The sequence below is a fragment of the Pavona decussata genome, unplaced genomic scaffold (genome assembly GCF_977016875.1).
Source record: "Pavona decussata unplaced genomic scaffold, jaPavDecu1.1 SCAFFOLD_366, whole genome shotgun sequence".
In the NCBI taxonomy this organism is placed as follows: Eukaryota; Metazoa; Cnidaria; class Anthozoa; order Scleractinia; family Agariciidae; genus Pavona; species Pavona decussata.
In genome coordinates this window covers 2,729,992-2,749,572 of record NW_028145742.1, presented here as the reverse complement: position 1 = coordinate 2,749,572, position 19,581 = coordinate 2,729,992, and the positions used below count along the sequence as shown (strand labels likewise).

General features: G+C 38.1%; 2 pseudogenes across 1 annotated transcript; one reads left to right on the top strand and one right to left on the bottom strand.

The window, feature by feature from the left end:
* Positions 1 to 10,507: 10,507 nt before the first annotated feature.
* LOC146452816 (uncharacterized) lies at positions 10,508 to 13,274 on the top strand (annotated as a pseudogene).
* A 434-nt stretch (positions 13,275 to 13,708) lies between these two features.
* Positions 13,709 to 17,881, bottom strand: LOC146452815 (uncharacterized; annotated as a pseudogene). Its single transcript, XR_014859693.1, has 2 exons — positions 17,436 to 17,881; positions 13,709 to 16,636 (listed from the first exon to the last, which is right to left on the bottom strand). The product of XR_014859693.1 is annotated as an uncharacterized LOC146452815 (transcript).
* Between the last annotated feature and the right edge of the window lie 1,700 nt (positions 17,882 to 19,581).

The following is a 19,581-nucleotide window of genomic DNA, read 5'->3' as shown; positions in this document are numbered from 1 at the left end:
TTCAGGTAGATCGAAACCGATTAACAGCGTACGTTATGGAGATAAAAACGGATTCGAGTAATTTATCCCCGACAGGACAGTATGGCCGAAGGTTGAAAACAGCATAACCAACATTCCAGGAACGCCTCGGGCTCGTATCTCGCCTTCATATTTGTTCACTGCGATTTTCAATCTATCGAAGTCACGCTTTTAAAGGCACACCACAGGATCTCTCTCAAGAGTTTGCAGCTGTTGCGTTTTCTTGGGTTCCAGAACACGATAAATAGAGGATATTACATGACCGCGCGGAGATACGAAATTTCTCTTCGAGTGTTGAAAAATATTTCACGAGTGAGCGCAGCGAATGAGGGAAATAATTTTCAACACGAGAAGAGAAATTTCGTATCTCCAAGCGGCCATGTAATGTTCTGTTTATTATATTAACACCAATGAAATACCAACTCATTGCAAAAGGCGCGATTTATCATGAACCATAGCAGCGGTGATCTTTTCACGTGTGAAGATATCATGTTCTCGCGCGAAAGCTCACCTGGTATTTCATTGGTGTTTATATAATAAATACAATAAATTATTCACGGCTAAAATCAAAGACCTTCGCTCTACAATATCTCGCCAAAAATCATCCAAACCGCGTTCGAATTGCTCGTTTTGGCAATACTTCTTTTGATCAGCGGCTCTTTTAAAATTGGCGATAAACAACTATGTATTTGACCACTCGATCTTTCCTGACATCATCAGCCTGTGAAAACCTGCGGTTGAGACCATTGCATGACTTAAAATTAATTTCGATGTCCGAGATTTGACACGATCCAGATTTCAAGTACATAATGGCGTTAAATCGCTTAATGACTTGCTTGTTTCCTTTGAATTCAGCAAACCTTTCTTTCCGCGACAGCGTGGGGCGTGCGAAACCTAATGGTGTTCGAAAAGGAGCAAATGAGAAGAGAGAGAAGCGGGAGTGGATGAAAACGCCAACAGAGGCTACACATAGGCTGTGTGGCGGTCTTCTTCTTTTCGGGACTCGCAATATCTTTTCTGCTCTTTCTCGTGCCCCTCTCGTTCACATTTGAACTTTAGTCTTAGAAAAACATGGTTTAAGTTTCGTTGTAAACTGCTTCATTGATCCATTGTTAGATCGATTAAAACAAAGTTATTACAAGAAAGTTGTTGAACAATGAGTGGTCACCCCGACTATAACCTGACTGATTCAACTTCAAATAGGGCATTCTATTTCTAACCAGGCGAAACCCCTAGTTTAGAGGTAAAGTGCTGGTCGGAACTGATGCTAGGCTAATACAAAGACGATTTACTTTGAAAATCAACAACAACAACAAAAAAAAAGCCAAAAACTTGTCTCAAATCAATAACCATATCGCCCAAAGTCTGTTAAACTCGCTTGCCAACTCCTTTCTCGGTTCCCAACTCGGTTCCTAACTCGGTTTCCAACTCGGTTCCTAACTCGGTTCCTAACTCGGTTCCCAACTCGGTTCCTAACTCGGTTACTAACTCGGTTACTAACTCGGTTGTTAGTTTATCTCCATGTTTCTTTTCTTCAGGCTCAATAGTGCTCTTACAGTAACTTGCTCTTTAGACTGATGAAAATTGCAAAGTCCCGGCAATCATAACACTACAAAACTAGCAAGTGAAGATAAAGCAGCACCCCCCCCCCCCCCCCAAATATGTTATCATTTTACATCTCTTTTATAACGAGAACTTTGCCATAATTTAACATTTAAAAATCCGAAAAAATTACGGTATAGATTCTGGGGCGTAGCTAGACCATTTACAGTGTAAAATTAAAAACGGCTAGGATACTTGAAAATGCTGGCATTTTCCGCGACAATACAGCAAGTGAAATGAATTACATTTTGCGGGATTTTAAGTTGAGTGAAAGCGTGGATTTTAGCAGAAGGCAAGACTTTCAGCTTTATGAGTAGACAACCATAAATATCAACCCTGTTTTTCCCAATACGCCACCACCCTAAGTCAACGAATAGAATTTGATTATATCAAAAAAAAAAAAAAAAATACAAAAAAAATACAAAAAAAAAACAAGGCTCAGTTCTTATAACAAATCCGCCCCGGTTCTCCGACAATGAAGCCGTCACTTTCCTTTTACCGGGAAGTGTTATCTCAGAGAAAAAAAAAATTAAGGGGGTTTCTCTGATGTATATTTATCTTCAAGTGAGCTACAACTGAGTAACTTACACATAAGCAAATATAAGTGTCATTCGCGTGTACACATATTGTGAACAACTGGCGAGCTTGCTTTTGTGTACAGTTTAAACAAAAACGAAACAGCAAAAAACAATGGTTCTCTGTGGTACTCCAAATCTTAAGTTTCTAGTTTAAAACGAAATTACAGCAATTATTATGAAGAGACAAACTATGTTTGTCATAAATTTATTAACTGAGTATTTTCCTAAAGGAAAATCACTCTACTGATTCATGACCGTCATAACAGAGTAACAGAGTAACAAGGTAACAAGGTAACAGAGTAACAAGGTAAAAAGGTAACAAGGTAACAAGGTAACAAGGTAACAAGGTAACAAAGTAACAGAGTAACAAGGTAACACAGTAACAAGGTAACAAGGTAACAAGGTAACAGAGTAACAAGGTAACAAGGTAACAAGGTAACAAGGTAACAAAGAAACAAAGTAACAAGGTAACAAGGTAACAAGGTAACAAGGTAACAAGGTAACAGAGTAACAAGGTAACAGAGTAACAAGGTAACAAGGTAACAAGGTAACAGGGTAACAGGGTAACAAGGTAACAGAGTAACAAGGTAACAAGGTAACAAGGTAACAAGGTAACAGGGTAACAAGGTAACAAGGTAACAGAGTAACAAGGTAACAAGGTAACAGAGTAACAGGGTAACAGGGTTACAGAGTAACAGGGTAACAAGGTAACAAAGTAACAGAATAACAAGGTAACAAAGTAACAAGGTAACAAGGTAACAAAGTAACAAGGTAACAAGGTAACAAGGTAACAAGGTAACAAGGTAACAAAGTAACAAAGTAACAAGGTAACAAGGTTACAAGGTAACAAGGTAACAAGGTAACAAAGTAACAGAGTAACAAGGTAACAAGGTAACAAGGTAACAAGGTAACAGGGTAACAAGGTAACAAGGTAACAAGGTAACTGAGTAACAAGGTAACAAGGTAACAGAGTAACAAGGTAACAAGGTAACAAGATAACAGAGTAACAAGGTAACAGAGTAACAAGGTAACAAGGTAACAAGGTAACAAGGTAACAGGGTAACAAGGTAACAAGGTAACAGAGTAACAAGGTAACAAGGTAACAAGGTAACAAGGTAACAAGGTAACAAGGTAACAAGGTAACAGAGTAACAGGGTAACAGGGTTACAGAGTAACAGGGTAACAGGGTTACAGAGTAACAAGGTAACAAGGTAACAAGGTAACAAAGTAACAGAATAACAAGGTAACAAAGTAACAAGGTAACAAGGTAACAAGGTAACAAGGTAACAAAGTAACAAAGTAACAAGGTAACAAGGTTACAAGGTAACAAGGTAACAAGGTAACAAAGTAACAGAGTAACAAGGTAACAAGGTAACAAGGTAACAAGGTAACAGGGTAACAAGGTAACAAGGTAACAAGGTAACTGAGTAACAAGGTAACAACGTAACAGAGTAACAAGGTAACAAGGTAACAAGATAACAGAGTAACAAGGTAACAGAGTAACAAGGTAACAAGGTAACAAGGTAACAAGGTAACAGGGTAACAAGGTAACAAGGTAACAGAGTAACAAGGTAACAAGGTAACAAGGTAACAAGGTAACAAAGTAACAGAATAACAAGTTAACAAAGTAACAAGGTAACAAGGTAACAGAGTAACAAGGTAACAAGGTAACAGAGTAACAGGGTAACAGGGTAACAGAGTAACAAGGTAACAAGGTAACCAGGTAACAAAGTAACAGAATAACAAGGTAACAAAGTAACAAGGTAACAAGGTAACAAGGTAACAAGGTAACAAGGTAACAAGGTAACAAGGTAACAAAGTAACAAAGTAACAAAGTAACAAGGTAACAAAGTAACAAAGTAACAAAGTAACAAGGTAACAAGGTAACAAGGTTAAAAGGTAACAAGGTAACAAGGTAACAGGGTAACAAGGTAACAAGGTAACAGAGTAACAAGGTAACAAGGTAACAGAGTAACAAGGTAACAAGGTAACAGAGTAACAAGGTAACAAGGTAACAAGATAACAGAGTAACAAGGTAACAGAGTAACAAGGTAACAAGGTAACAGAGTAACAAGGTAACAAGGTAACAAGGTAACAGGGTAACAAGGTAACAAGGTAACAAGGTAACAGAGTAACAAGGTAAGAAGGTAACAGAGTAACAAGGTAACAGGGTAACAAGGTTACAAGGTAACAAGGTAACAGAGTTACAAGGTAACAAGGTAACAAGGTAACAGAGTAACAAGGTAACAAGGTAACAAGGTAACAAGGTAACAAGGTAACAGAGTAACAAGGTAACAAGGTAACAAGGTAACAAGGTAACAGAGTAACAAGGTAACAAGGTAACAAGGTAACAAGGTAACAAGGTAACAAAGTAACAAATTAACAAAGTAACAAAGTAACAAAGTAACAAAGTAACAAAGTAACAAGGTAACAAGGTAACAAGGTAACAGAGTAACAAGGTAACAAGGTAACAAGGTAACAAGGTAACAGAGTAACAAGGTAACAAGGTAACAAGGTAACAAGGTAACAGAGTAACAAGGTAACAGAGTAACAAGGTAACAAGGTAACAAGGTAACAAGGTAACAAGGTAACAAGGTAACACGGTAACAGAGTAACAAGGTAACAGAGTAACACGGTAACAAGGTAACAAGGTAACAGGGTAACAGGGTAACAAGGTAACAAGGTAACAAGGTAACAAGGTAACAAAGTAACAGAATAACAAGGTAACAAAGTAACAAGGTAAGAAGGTAACAAGGTAACAAGGTAACAGAGTAACAAGGTAACAAGGTAACAAGGTAACAGAGTAACAAGGTAACAGAGTAACAAGGTAACAAGGTAACAAGGTAACAGAGTAACAAGGTAACAGAGTAACACGGTAACAAGGTAACAAGGTAACAGGGTAACAGGGTAACAAGGTAACAAGGTAACAAGGTAACAAGGTAACAAGGTAACAAAGTAACAGAATAACAAGGTAACAAAGTAACAAGGTAACAAGGTAACAAGGTAACAAGGTAACAGAGTAACAAGGTAACAAGGTAACAAGGTAACAAGGTAACAGAGTAACAAGGTAACAAGGTAACAAGGTAACAAGGTAACAGAGTAACAAGGTAACAGAATAACAAGGTAACAAAGTAACAAGGTAACAAGGTAACAAGGTAACAGAGTAACAAGGTAACAAGGTTACAAGGTAACAAGGTAACAAGGTAACAAGGTAACAAAGTAACAGAGTAACAAGGTAACAGAGTAACACGGTAACAAGGTAACAAGGTAACAGGGTAACAGGGTAACAGGGTAACAAGGTAACAAGGTAACAAGGTAACAAAGTAACAGAATAACAAGGTAACAAAGTAACAAGGTAACAAGGTAACAAGGTAACAGAGTAACAAGGTAACAAGGTTACAAGGTAACAAGGTAACAAGGTAACAAGGTAACAAAGTAACAAAGTAACAAAGTAACAAGGTAACAAGGTAACAAAGTAACAAAGTAACAAAGTAACAAGGTAACAAGGTAACAAGGTTACAAGGTAACAAGGTAACAAGGTAACAAGGTAACAAGGTAACAAGGTAACAAGGTAACAAGGTAACAAGGTAACAAGGTAACAAAGTAACAAAGTAACAAGGTAACAAGGTAACAAAGTAACAAAGTAACAAAGTAACAAGGTAACAAGGTAACAGGGTAACAGGGTAACAGGGTAACAAGGTAACAAGGTGACAAGGTAACAAGGTAACAAAGTAACAAAGTAACAGGGTAACAAGGTAACAGGGTAACAGGGTAACAAGGTAACAAGGTAACAAAGTAACAGGGTAACAAGGTAACAGGGTAATAGGGTAACAAGGTAACAAAGTAACAGGGTAACAAGGTAACAGGGTAACAAGGTAACAGGGTAACAAGGTAACAGGGTAACAGGGTAAACAAGGTAACAAAGTAACAGGGTAACAAGGTAACAGGGTAACAAGGTAACAGGGTAACAAGGTAACAAGGTAGCAGGGTAACAGGGTAACAGAGTAACATTGGGGACATAATGATCTCGAATAGAATTTGGGTACATACTTATCAAAATAAAAAGTGGGTACATACTTATCAAAATAAAAAGTGAGGACATAATAATTACCATATATGAAGTACCTACCCAGGAGAGACTCTGGGATAATGGAATTTCTTATCCCAGAAAAAGTGGGATTCCGGTCTTTGTGCGCATGCTTAAGATTAAAACGGAAGTCAAATGCCCCAAAATGGCAGTCGTGTTGATGTTTTCGGGCCTGAAGGTTTTATCGGGCCTTGAAGGTGTTCGAGAAAGCCAAAGTTGATTGTTACACGCGATCGAAGGAACTGGGTTTTTTTCCCGCAAGAGCGGATCAAAGCAACTGGACTTCTTATCCTGTAAGAGCGAGCGAACGGTGGACTTGATTCGACATTGCTACAACACATACAGACAAGTAAATAACATAATTATTTCTTTATTACTTTTTATACTTACAAATAAAAAGGAAACATCACTTCTCCTCTCACAGAACTGTGCAGCTGACTGTGTTGAATTTATGTTTAAATTACCTTCCCCCTTCCCTTTACGTCAGTTTATGTCCAAATGGGATTTGTTTAAGTTATGTCTTATTATAAATTATCGCTTCAATGAACACATAGTGTAAGTTATCATTTGACAATTTAAATCACCTCTTGATATTTACTGTTGTAAAGTTTTTTTTTTGCCCCCTTTTTAATTGCAATAGAATGAATTAAAGTGTATATAATTAGAATGTTATATCTGTTCAATTGCAAGCTAGCACAATTTAAACATCAGCACATTTTTATACATCTGTCCTGAATGTCATGTCATGAGAAGCTTTGAAGTTTTTCTTTCTGGATAGACATTCCTTTTGCCAAGCTTCTGATAGTCTGAAATGTCAGCCATCTCTTCTCCCTAACCCACAGGGGACGCACCCCCTTTGGGTTAGGGAGAGGAGATGGCTGACATTTCAGACTAAACTTCTGACGAATCTGATAGAGAGTGTTCACATCTTGCATGGTTTTAGTGCTGTAGAGTTGCTCCCAGGTATACTATATATCTAGAAATAAAATGAAGTAGTAATAATGTTTTAACAGTGTTTTAAATGCATTCCAATGCATGTTTGGTTTATTCAATTCAAATCCCAATACTACATAGTACCAAAGCTTTTCCTGACAGTGAGTTGTGTTGAGGTTTGTTAACTTTTCTGCCTAACCACAGAGTATTTACATGAGACCTGTATAGGGAGTGGTCATCACCTCTCATCAGTAAATTAGTTATAATGTGATTGTTGAGAGACTGTCGATATCCTGACTATGATATTTCACTTAGTCAATTTCTATACCATGTATATAATCTCCTCAGTACTCCTCCTTGTATATTTAATCAGGGTAAAATTAAAACTATCTTATGTGAGTTCTCATATTTTTGGGTGTGTACTATAGGAAGCACTTATATTATTAATTTACATAAATTGGTGGGGCCCAACTTCATTTGGTTGTGAAATGTACTCTTTAACTAAGAGCTGAGTCAGATAGCTCAGGTACTGACACACATTACCTAATTTATTTCGATTAAAGGGTACAATTGGTAAATTGATAATTTCTGAAGGATTTGCCATTTCTTTTCAGTACTGGATGGTGATCTGATTTGGTATCACACTTTTAATTATTGACTTCAGGCAAGGGAAGTACTCAACCAACACTCTGCTGAATAGTATAATATAATCTCTTCTCTGATCTTGCCGCTCTCGTGTTGACAACAGATAATTATTATGCTTATTGTCAAACTCCCCAATATCCTGAATGATTGGCACAGTGTTGTTGAGACCTTTGCTGGACACCCTGTCAAAAGTAATGAACTGTGTAAATTCTCCAGTGCTTGTGGGAATTTGTTGTCCCTTGACAATAATGTTAGCTAAGACCTAAAAATCAAAAAACTATTGACTCTTAGTTCAAGCCCTTCCTGGACTCTAATGGTCTATCATGCCACAATCTAGGTCATCCAGCATATTGCATAATGTTTGGTGGGACTGGGCCAAGTCTAATGAGCTGCACTGACCAAAAATCTGCAGCAGAACTGTTTAGGGCATTAGAGGCGTCAACAAGAAGAACAGCGTCTGTTCCATTGGCATCAAAAATATTGTGCATTGCATGAATAACAGCCTCACTCCCACTTTTATGGCCTGCGCACATCTGCAGTGAGCCGCTTGCTTTGACGACATTGGGTTGTGTTACTCTCATCACCCACTTCCCAATTATCCTCCGTATTACTTCACCAACCCCAAGCGGCTGGACCGCGCCCTCTCCTTAATAATAATAATAATAATAATAATAATGATTGTTATTATTATCATCATTGTGGAAAATATTTAATATTTTTGTTGTTTAAACGAGTAATATTAAAGGTGGGTAATTTAAGGTGGGTAATTGATTTTAGTGTCCTTTGTGTTAAACTTGTTTTAATAATTACATGAAGAAATGATAGGAAGGGTTGCCAAAATAATTATGTTAGTTTATCTCCCAATTACAAGTGGAGTGTTTGATACCAAGGATATATGATGAAAATGGTCACTTTCTGTACGAGGCTGTGCAAACATCATCTGGTTATATGTCACACAAACGGGGGGTACTTGGCTCCCATGTTCATGTACAACAGGTACACTTGCAGTAGAATGAAATCGAGCAGAGACCTCCTGTATCTCCTCAATAATAATTGTGTCCCAATTGAACCCTTCAAGGGAAGACTTGGTGTTCTTCCTTATGACATATAACACAGAAGGTCACAGCACTGCTCATCTATTTTTTTCCAACAACTGGTACTTTAGGCATGATTTCACACTTTGCAATGGCAGAATTGCTTTGGAAATCTCAACAGGAATATCTGTCTGCAAGGGAACCCACTGTTTCCTTGTCTCATCCTTCTTCAATGGAGTTTTTGCATGTTTTTGTCGTGATCAGATGAAGGGAAAAAAGGAACATTTTAAAAAAGTTAGATCATTTTTACTTACATATTAATATACAGCCTTTAACAGAGTACAATAAAACTATCGTTATCTTTAAATTTTTGCCATCTTAATTTAAACTCAGAGTGCATTATATGTTTGGTTATATAAACACTCCAAGCAATATTATAACTTTTGTATTTTAAGATTGAGGAGGCTTAATATTCATAAGCCCTATGGTTTCTTAGCCTCCTCTCTACTTATACTTTTCTTTTATTTGTTTGTCTCTGTACGTTGGGAAATAACTAATGTAAATATTTTTAAAGTATATCTGCATTTGGACGACCAGCTTTCTTCAGTATTATCTACACCTGTTCTTTAACAGGTCAAGTTGGGTGGCTACTTCACTGTCACAATGTGTTGACTTTCTTGCAGAGAAGATGGTTGTAAGTAGCAGACAACAAGTCTTTATTCTCAACTGCCCCTCTACTGTAAATCTGTATGTACTGGCTATTACATTTGAGACTTAACTTTCATCTTAAGGTAACCTATAAAACAACGGCCTTTCACACTTTTAAACGTTTACACTCAAAACAAAATCTCTCACCATTTGAGAAAATGTTCCACACACCATTATAATGCTAAAAATAAAATAGATTACCTCCGCCTCTAAAAGGGAATTTTTTTCTGAGTGGTTAGCTAGCTTTGGCAAGATGGGCCGTGACTGAAAAAAAGTGAAACTTTTGCTCTCGTGTGCGGCGTTTGATCATCGTGGAGATGTCTTCAGCGTTTCCCTTGTGGCAAAACCGAAGGGGAAACGGCAACCTGAGATGGACTTCGCTCCACAACAGATCTCTTCATCTCCAAATTTTCATCCGCAACAAGGTAAGTAGCTGCTTGCATTTTGCCGTGTTTTAGCATCGTATGGCAGTAGTGCAACTTCCCACGCTAAAACGACTGATGTTTCGTCGGCTAGAAATTGTTGCACTGACAATGACATAGTTCAAAACCCGTCTTTGAATTAGAGTGTTTCTAATTTTTGGTGTGCTTTAAACTAGGGGTAAATGGAGGCGATAAAAAAAAAACCGTCACACACATAAAAATTACAAAGCTCCGAGTTTGACATTTCAAATCTCCCTCCAAAACAGGGAAGTTGGTTCGGGGGGTCTCCGGTTTGGTTAACTTCCGCAAATGACCAACGGACTTCCTGTTGGTCTTCCATTGTTATGCAGACGACCAATCAAAAAAATTATATTTTTCCATTATCCCAGAGTCTCTCCTGGCGCCGCCCCGCTGACCAAAAAGCCTGAGGACTCTGGGTACGAGATTGTTCTTGCACATGGTACTGTTGTCTTGCTCAGGATGTATTGCAGCAATTGCGGGAGAAGTGTAGCGAACTGCAACTTTTGTGCCAACTGCGGAAAAGGTAAGTCATTGTGGTAAGCAAGTGGCAGTCGAGAAAGTCAAAGACAGCTGAGTGGTTGGTCGAAGGGACCGAGCTTATAGTTTGACCTCTCTATTTTGTAGCAGCGAAATACACGTGTCAAAAACGGGCTTCAGGGGACAGGGGGAGTCCCGGTAGCCTTTGGAGCCCGAAGGCAAAGCTAAGGAATAGTGTTGCGAGTCCTAGCAAAATTGTTTGATCATTGATCTTGACTAATTAGATCAAAGCACTACTTTTGAAATAGTTAGCATTTCATTTGTATTGTTTTGGTTACGGACATTTTTCCTTTCTTGAGATAGTGTAGTTGAAAAGCTAATGTCTTAGTCGGGAAGATCCTGGATTGCAAAATGTACCGGGTGTTGTTTTCCTTTCACATAGCAGTACTGTCACTTAAGGGGCTGGGGGGCCGGGGATTCCCCTTGGCTGTTAAGAGCATGGCACCCAGCTACTTTTATAGGAAACAAAAGGAAAATAGGACCAAAGGAACTTCATATCTGTTTGATTCCCCACCTACTTACTGAATATATCCGGCAGCTTGAAATCTTAGTGACAGCCCTGAAACAGGAGGTGTTTTTCTTTTTCGGTTATAAATGTTGCTGAAACAAAGTAACACTTTTTGGATTCTGTTAATCCACAAGATAACTTTGCATGCTCTCCTTCCTAGACTTTATTTTAATTGATAAAACAAGTATTCAATCTTCACAATTCAATTTTCAATTTGTGTAGGTTAACCAGGAGAATCCAGGGCCAAGCACCATCACTAGTGCACAGGAAGCAAGTTCTGTTAAGTCCAGCAAATCTATCAAGACCTTCACAGAGTATAAGGCAGCTAAAGGCAAGCAATGGTTTTCTAAAGTCAAAGGTGGGAAGGCAAAAAGTAGTAAGACCTCAACAGCAGATCAGGAAGTGCTTATATATATTGGTTTGCTTGAGTGGAATGAAAAAGAAAGTGTTCTCAAAGCGAAAAGAGGAAAGAAGGTAGCCTTGCGGATTTCAAATGCTGCAAAATCTTCACTGATTCGCCAAAAAGCAGAAGAGAAATGGAAGGCTTATTATAGTAACTTCTATGACGAGAACCAAACCTATCTCCTTCTTTATGAAGATGGGCAGAAGGTTCTTTTTCTACCTGGGACTAGTGAACTGTTTACCTTAAAGTGATACCAGGAGGAAGTGGGGAAAGACTATAATAGAATCTATTTATATCTGTGCACAAATGAAGACTTCGACAACACTCTCATGGGTGCTGATGACAGTGACGATGACAGCATGTCCCGTTTCCCAAAATGTTCCAAGCTTGAGAGTGACCCAGTTGTTACAGTAACTATACCTGAGGAACAAATGAAACTGGATGAGCAGATTGCAAGAGAATTAGATAACGAGCTGAACCAAGTAGTGGAAGTAGCAATAGTTACTGAAAACAGTGACAATCTACAAGTACTATCACACGATGAGAATTCCAGCCTGTTAGAACAAGAGAAGAGTGCTGGACAACATACTCAAGTAGCAATTACTGACCATGTCGGTGTTGTTAGAGAAATTAGCCAAAGAGTTGATGACACAGGTCAATTCTTCATTGTGGTACGAAGGGCTTCCCATTTCACAAGATGCCTAAATCTCTGGCAACGTGAATCACTGAGAACCAGGCCAAACAAAGTTTTAAGAGTCCATTTCACAGGTGAAGATGGGATAGACAGTGGCGCCATGGCTAAAGAGTTCCTTGCAAAAGCTGTAGCAGACATGGGAAATGTTATGTTTCCTGGTGGTAGTCCTGTGGATTCAACCTACAATGTACAGAACGGATACTTCCAGTCTTGTGGAGAAATTGCTGCTGTAAGCCTTGCTCAAGGGGGTCCATCACCTTGTGTTTTACAAGGATGTGTTTATGACAGTATGGTCAACCCAGAGACTGACTTCAAGAGTTTGAATTTAGAGCACATTACGCCACAGGAGATGATCCTCGAAAATATCCAAAATGACTTGGATAACCATCGTGACACAATTGTAGAGCATGGTTACACTGGTGTTATTGACCAAGAGCACATCAGTGACATCACAGGATCCATTCTGATTAGTCTTGTCACCAGACGACAACTGTATTTATCTGAATTCATGAGAGGGCTGGAGCTCTATGGGCTTGCTGATGTGATAAAGCAAAAGCCGGAAATATGCAAGCCACTTTTTGTCATGGGGCAAGCAAAGGATGTTGATGCAAACTATGTGTTTTCCCTTATGAAACCACGCTATGCTGTGGAGGGATCAACCAGACGGGAAGTTGAGGAGTCTGTGATGGATAGCTTCCAGGACTTTTTGATATCTTTGGAAGATGAAAAGAAGATCAGTGGATATTCTGAGGCTCTTACTTGGAATTATGAAGACAGCGGAGACAGGGGAAATGACAGACAACAAGCAGAAGAATTTCAAACGGCAGATATCTCTGTGGCCGGTGTCTTGGGCTGGCTAACTGGCCAAAGACACCGACCCCTCAACGGTGATCCCGTCACAATTAATGTTAACTTTGACCATGATTGTTTTGATCGTAACCCCAAGCACAGTATTTGCTTCCCGTGTGTTGCAGCATGCGGAAGGGAGTTAACTCTACCAGTGTCTCACATGGGTGACACAGAACAATTTCGCCAAACTTTCCTTCTAGCCTACTGAAAGGGCCAATCATTTTCGAGGCCATAGAGACCTTCAGCAATTCTTAGTTTCTAGCTAAGTCCATTGGTACACACCTATTTGTGTGTGTTTCATACAATAGTGCTCATAATTGCCTTTGAAGGTGCAATGATAATTGATTTTGTGTTAGTTAAGGTTATGGTCGCAGAGTAGACATTTCCATTCTTAACATTTAAATTTTTGCAGGTAATTTTTGCTTGCAGGCCCATAATCTTCAGTAGAGTGGTTTTAAGGTTGAATTGACACTTGAAATAAAGTTTTGTTGTTGTTGCTGTTGTTGGTTATCCTGTTGAAAGACATCAGGTAAAGCTGCATTGCCTTAAATAAAATTGGGACTCAGGTCCAGACAATTTAGTTTGTTGGGTAGCCTGTGCAACAATGTTGAACACTTTCAAATGCATAAAAAACTTTTTTCGGTGGATCAAGAAGCTTCATCTTATGACATCATCAGACAAAGTTATGTACTACAGTGTTGGGTGATATGGTATATGTATGGCCAAGGCTACAGGGGAGTGTTAATATCATATCACAAATCGTGATACTAGCAGATTTTCACCCTCCCCCTTCAGTTGGTGAATTTTCATGCCGAGCAGTTTATGAATTGGTTTATTTATGCGCTCAAGGAGTGTAAGTGGTTACTTAAAAGTTTATTGCTCCAGTAGTGCATTAATCACTTAAACTGAAAAAGTAATGCTAAGTCTTCAAGTGAATACCTGTTCAGAGTCTGGTATGTACATACTACTGTACATGTAACAAACTGTATTTTGACTCTATTTATTTATTTATTTATTTATTTATTTATAAACATTATTTAAACAGAAATTCCAATTCAGCGTAGCTGGTTTAAATGGAGATCTGTATAAAATAATAAGAATAAATAATCAAATATAGAAATGAAAGCAAAAGTCATTCAAAGAGTTCATGAAGGTGAGAAATTAACTAAGGTGATTTAGATGTTTCTTGACTCTCAGTTTAAAACTAGTGAGAGACAGATCATGACGTAAGTTACAAGGAAGAGTGTTCCAGGATTTGGCGGCATTGTACTTAAAAGATGTTTGAAATTTAGTAGTCTTGGCAAGAGGCAGGCGAATAAGGTCTTTGTTCCTAGTGTTGTAGTTATGGATCTGCTCCGAGGAGTGGAAGTCATCTAGCAGATAAGCTGGGGCCAAGCCATTGATACACTTATAGACCTGTGTGCACTTTTGGTATTCTCTGCGGCATTGAAGGGATGGCCACTTCAAGGTTTGCTGTATATCAGTATCAGTAGCATTGCGACCCGCAATTATTCCCGCAGCTCGCTTGAGAAGACGTTCAAGGTAGATCTTGTTTCCCTGACCGCAACCATCCCACACAACGCAACAGTAATCGAATAACGGTAGAACCATAGCATTAAACAGAGTAATGCAAGCTTCTTTTGGGATGACTTTCCGGGCTGTACGAAGCATTCCAAGGCGGGACGAGATTTTATTTCCGATATGATCCATGTGTTTGTTCCAATTTAGGCAAGGATCCAGAAACACGCCCTATATCTTTCTCCTACACCAAGATATGGGGGAAAAAAGAGACTACTTTGGAAATACATCAAAAAATGTTTAATATGTTTGTAAACTTCAAGCCGCAAACTGTAGGCTTTGTAGCAAAATATTGGATGTCTGCTGATCTTTTATTCAATTAATTTAAACAACTCATCACAATTACATGTATCTGATCTGGTCCTTTCGATAATAATTTCCAACTGCCAAACTGATCAGCAGTAGCAGGATGACAAGCTAGAGCGGTTTTCAATAAGTGCATTGTAGAACCTAATCCAAACTAATTACTAAGGGCAACAACTTGGGAATCAAAACAAAGGCAAACAATCTAATCAATCAACTAGAGCTCCAAGCAAACACATGTGGTTTTAGTTTGATTGGTTGAGAAAGTAGCACAAGATTTTTTTAGCCAATCACAGGGCATAGTAATGCAACAACAAAGGAATTACAGAATATTACTTTCAACATTCACTGAATACCGCTCTTATTGAAATCAATTACTTTGAAAGCCTACAGCTCAAGAGGGTGTTTTGTTCAGAGCCATTACAGCCCTGAGATTGACAGCAGGTTGATGTTTTACGTGCACAAGTTCTGGCCGGTTTTCTTGATGAACATAGACAAAACTATAAAGAATATCCGTGAAGGGCAACATGCATTAATTTTTGGTACATTTCAAGTGCTTCTTTCCATTTGCCTGGCAAAGGCATTGAAAGACTACTTCTGGCATACTCTAAGTATTCCTGGTGATCATTGTCCGGGCTATCCAAATGTTCAGTTATATGCTGTGCACCAAATTCAACTTGGGCAGCAGGTATTTCAAATAGGCAATCCCTTGCACCATGAAGGTCAGGTAAGAAAAAAAGAGAATCTGGACGTCCAGATACAGTGTTATTTCTTGATTTTCGAATTCTATGTGTGTTCCAGTGCTCTTTCACAGAATCAAGCTCTTTTTGCAGTACATTGTTAAAACAATACCACAGGCATTCCATACTTAAATCAGATGTAGTGTCCACAATACCCTGAAACTCTAAGTCACTAAAAAAATTCCTCCACCATCCACAACAATTCTTTGAATAATACGACCACCAGCCCTCAATTCTTTGATTCCTTGGGGAAGAGACGTATCGATGTGCTTCAGGATTATCACGGAAGAAAGATTGCATTGCTGCTGCGAGTCCATTTTCAGTCTCAAATCTGTAATCAGTTCTACTGAACAACCCCCCAATTCTGAAACTGTTCTTGCATAAAAAGTGACTATTTTGTTTGGTGAGTTATTGGAACGAGTAATTTCCAGCCACAAAATCTTACGGCTAAAACCATCAATTGCACCATGGATAGGAAAACCCCAACACTTAAGTTTGTCATAGCCATCAATATGCCATGAGTAGTTGGGCCCAGGATTCTGATACTCTCTTCTCTTTAAGCGATGCTTTCTTCTCAATTCAGACCCTTCCGGATCCATCTCCTTTAAAAGGTCCTGAACAATTACTCTAGGAATGCGGAGTCCCTCCATTTCGAGGGTGTGCCACATTGCACGATACCCATGTGCTGAGCAAGGACCATCAATAAGTTCACTCATACGCCTCTGTACCTTCAAAAAGGTATCACTGAATGATTCTTGTTTTGTAACACCACACCTAAACAAACGATATTTCTTTAACTTTCTTAAAAGAGTACTATAACTTATTTGGCACTGATGACGATCACTAAGGAAATGGAGGATTTCTTGGTAGCTAAACCCACGGTGGAAGTAGTACTTCAGAATTTCTTCTTCTTCTTCTTCAAAGCTTCCATCCCCTTCACAGTCACTTTCTGAGCTGTCTGATGATGGGTAAACTTCTGAAAGTCATGATTTTAATAACTTATCAGAAATATAATTAAGATTACAAACTGTTCTTTGTTTATCATACCGTGAATCAATCTCAACTAAAAAAAGAGAGGAAGAAATACTAACAGTAGAAAGATACATTCATGTACACTCTTTGATGCAAATAACTCATAAAACAGACTTATTTTATTTTATGACAAAAAGTGCTTATCTATGCATTGAAGGGAGATACTAAGACTTACAGCATGTTAAAAGGTATGGATGACTGGAAGTAGTTTGCCATTTTTCCTTATGAATTACATAATTTTTTTCTGTAAGGCTTTGTATTCAATATGTGGAACATATTCTGACTTTCAACAATGCTATTAATATTACTGAAATTTTCCACTTTAGTGACCTTCAGGCTACAAATCATTATTATCATAAATTCTTCTTCTTCTTCATTCATTTTTTCCTTTAAAACAAGGGGATCGCTTTTTTCGTTTATAACTAGGGGGTGTTAAGGCTGTTAAATAGCTAAAAATGGGGTAAGATTTCCGCACAGCCAGCACAGCCTATGTGTCATGAAGCAATCTCATACCACTTTATGGATATAGTTAATATAAATAGAGTCCAAATATGTATGCATAATAAATGTGTGGGGCTGTGCAGAAATCTTACGAGCCGGGTGTGATGACCCATGCACAAAGGCGTGAGATTCTCTCCCTCTTAACCCACGTCCTGTGATTTGAGTTATTAAGTCAACCTTTCGTGACTTTCGTGCACCTAGCTGAACTGTTCATTCGCCACTGGCTTACCACAATGACTTACCTTTTCCGCAATTGGCACAAAAGTTGCAGTTCTCTACACTTCTCCCGCAATTGCTGCAATACATCCTGAGCAAGACAACAGTACCATGTGCAAGAACAAAATGGCGGTCGGGTGAAGGCCGAGTGAAAAGTGGAGATAGCTTTCGTTCATTGACCGCTGACCGTTTAATCGGTGTTTTTGATTTTGATGTGAGGAATTTGTTTTTGCTGTGAAAAATTTGTTTTTGATGTGACAAGTTCGTTTTTGATGTGGTGAATTTGCTTTTGCAGTGACGATTTTGCTTTTGTTGTGGCGAATTTGTGTTTGATGTGGTAAGTTTGACTTCGATGTGGGGAATTTGTTTTTGATGTGACGATTTTGCTTTTGTTGTGGCGAATTTGTGTTTGATGTGGTAAATTTGATTTTGATGTGGGGAACTTGTTTTTGATGTGACAGTTGTGGGCCACCGTAATTTTTGGACCAAATACAAATATTCTTTTAAAAGCTTCCAATCGAATCAGTGTCCAAAAACGTCCCCTGAGAACTTTTATAGGCTTCCCAAGGGACCAGAGATAAAGAAATAGCCCACAAAAGATGAATTCTGGGGGAGAGTAAAACAGAAAAATTTTTTTCAGGGCGTTTTTATCACTTAGAGGACTCTTGTGGGAGACCGAAGTTTTGTCAACTTCATTCTAAAAATAAATAGATCAGTGGAAACGCCGTGACACGAGTATAAATAGTTGTAGTGTCCAGATAATGGGCGCCTGGCGCTTTGTAACACTGTCCAAATATGGTCATGGTGTTATGTAATTGTTATATTTTACGGATACAGTGAGATTACACAACATCCATTAACCTACCCCTAACCTTAAACTATGAACTGTAGATAGAACGATAATAGATATTATAAATTAAACGGAAATTTAAATCAAGCTGTTCATTATAGACTTGTCTTTTAATGGCGTTTATAGTTTACTTGGGTCGTTTCTGAAAAATCTTCACTTGGAATCTCTGGAAGTCTTCAGGTATTAGAACGTTATCACTTGTTATATTATTAGCTTTTGTTAGGATCAGTTTAGCGTTATAACCAGCTGCATTAACAATGAAGAATCCGGACATTCCAAGTTCATTGAATGGTCTTACTTCGGACTGTACATCCAAATTTTTATACCCATTGATCAAATTTACTTTTTAAGTATTATTCGTAAACAGCTTGATTTAAAACTTCAAAACATCTAATTTTCCATAGTATTTATTTGGACATTTTGTCACAACAGTAGCAAGCAGGAAGACATTTTAAATCTAAACAACATGAGGTACATGTCGAATTAATTGCTAAACTCTACTTTTTTCAGTTATAAATATGTTTTGGATTTGAAAATCGCAGTGGGTTTTTGAGCTAGTCAAAAAACAAAAATTTCAACGAGTTAAAATATGTAGCGATATTACTCCTTTCCCACCGAATTATCTAATAAGTGATTTGTTAACCAACATATTTCAAACTTAAATTGTGCGTTGAGTGAAAAACAAATCCAGAAAAGGCAACGGAATGAGCATGCGCGATAGAAAGCTGGCCTCATTCCAACGATATTGATAAATTAAAGGAATTCGCAAATACTGTATTATATTTTGGGCTTGTTTCGCGTGTTATTCCATCAGCAATGAGATGGTTAATAAAGAGTATTGTTCCATAATCTGCTTCAGACGGGTTAACTTGAAAAATCACTAAAGCTACCGGCAAATAGGGTGATTTAACATGACTCGTGAAATAGAAACTAGACAATCAAGCCAATATTAGTCATTAACCCTTCAAGTCCACATAGTGATAAGCGTGTAATTTCTCCTCGCAATATTACAACCTGATCAAGAGTTCAGCTTATGAGAAAAAATGAAATGATCACTAAAGACAAAATGTCTTGATTTTTAAACAAATATTCCTAACTAGTTCCATGAGAAAATTTAGGGGAACATAGAGGAGAATATGTGCCGATATTAGGGCTTAAAAAGCTGAATACCATTATTTACCTTTGTTTTGTTTTTTTGACTCTTAACAATTGATTTCACAGGTTATGAAAAACAACTAACTATTAAACGAAAAAGTTTCTACAAATATAATTTCTTTTTACCAATTGCCGTAATATAGTATCTTTACCGAATCAGTCCTTAA